Genomic DNA, 1709 nt, shown 5'->3' with positions numbered 1-1709 from the left:
CCTGTAATCCAAGCACTTTGGAGGCCAAGGTGGGCAGATCACCTGAGGTCAGGAGTTCAAAACCAGCCTGACCAACATGGTGAAACCCCATCTTATAAAAATAAATAAAATAAAATAAATAGAAATATGGACAGTTGGGCCAGGGGCAGTGGCTCACACCTGTAATCCCAGCACTTTGGGAGGCCAAGGCGGGCAGATCATGAGGTCAGGAGCTCGAGACCAGCCTGGGCAACATAGTGAAACCCAGTCTCTACTAAAATACAAAAATTACCCAGGTGTGGTGGTGCACACCTGTAATCTCAGCTACTCAGGAGGCTGAGGCAGGAGAATTACTTGAACCTGGGAGGCAGAGGTTGCAGTGAGCCGAGATTGCACCAATGCACTCCAGCCTGGGCAACAGAGTGAGACTCTGTCTCAAAAAATAAATAAATAAATAAATATGGGCACTTAATACTACCTTGAAAATAAGAACAGAAATAAAGGATGTGATTGTGGAAAGGAAAAAAATACTACTATAATCAATAAAACCCTAACAAGACCAACAAAGAAAAAAAAGAGAGAAAACAAATCACCAATATCAAGAATAGAAGATGAGACATCACTATAGATCCTACAGGCATTAAAAAGGTAGTAAGAGAATATTATAAACCACTTATGTCAATATCTTTGAAAATTTTAATGAAATGGATAAATTCTTTTGAAAAATTAAACTTTACACAACCGCCCCAAGAAAAACAGAAACTCTGAATAGTCCTATATCTATGAAAGGAATTTAACCTCACATTAAAAACCTTTCCACAAAAATCCAGGCCCAGATGGCCCCACTGGTGAAATCTTTCAAACTTAAGAAAAGGAATACTTATCTTACAAAAACTCTTCTAGGGAATAGAAAAACAGGGCACATTGCTGTGGTGGTTCTGTACCATATCAACTGGGCTCAGCAGAATTTGTCCTTCTTAAAATCCCCTTCCTGGCTGGGCCCAGTGGCTCACACCTGTAATCCTGGCACTTTGGGAGGCTGAGACAGGTGGATTCCCTGAGGTCAGGAGTTCAAGACCAGCCTGGTCAACATGGCAAAACCCCATCTCTCCTAAAAATACCAAAAAGTTAGCTGAGCATGGTGGCACGCACCTGTAATCCCAGCTACTTGGGAGACTGAGGCAGGAGACTTGCTTGAACCTGAGAGGCAGAGATTTCAGTGAGCTGAGCTTGCACCACTGCACTCCAGCCTGGGTGACAAAGCAAGACTCCATCTAAAAAACAAAACAACCATCTGATCTTTGACAAACCTGACAAAAACAAGCAATGGGGAAAGGATTCCCTGTTTAATAAATGGTGTTGGGAAAACTGGCTAACCATGTGCAGAAAGCAGAAACTGGACCCCTTCCTGACACCTTACACTAAAATTAATTCCAGATGGATTAAAGACTTAAACATAAGAACCCTAGAAGAAAATCTAGGCAAAACCACTCAGGACATAGACATAGGCAAGGATTTCATGAGCAAAACACCAAAAGCATTGGCAACAAAAGCCAAAATAGACAAATGGGACCTAATCAAACTCCAGAGCTTCTGTACAGCAAAGGAAACAGTCATTAGAGTGAATCAGCAACCAACAGAATGGGAAAAAATTTTTGCAGTCTACCCATCTGACAAAGGGCTAATATCCAGAATTTACAAAGAACTAAAACAGAATTACAAGAAAAAAC

This window comes from Cebus imitator, unplaced genomic scaffold (genome assembly GCF_001604975.1).
Source record: "Cebus imitator isolate Cc_AM_T3 unplaced genomic scaffold, Cebus_imitator-1.0 Scaffold296, whole genome shotgun sequence".
Classification (NCBI taxonomy): Eukaryota; Metazoa; Chordata; class Mammalia; order Primates; family Cebidae; genus Cebus; species Cebus imitator.
The sequence above is the reverse complement of the archived record's forward strand: the minus strand, read 5'-3'. Positions refer to the sequence as shown.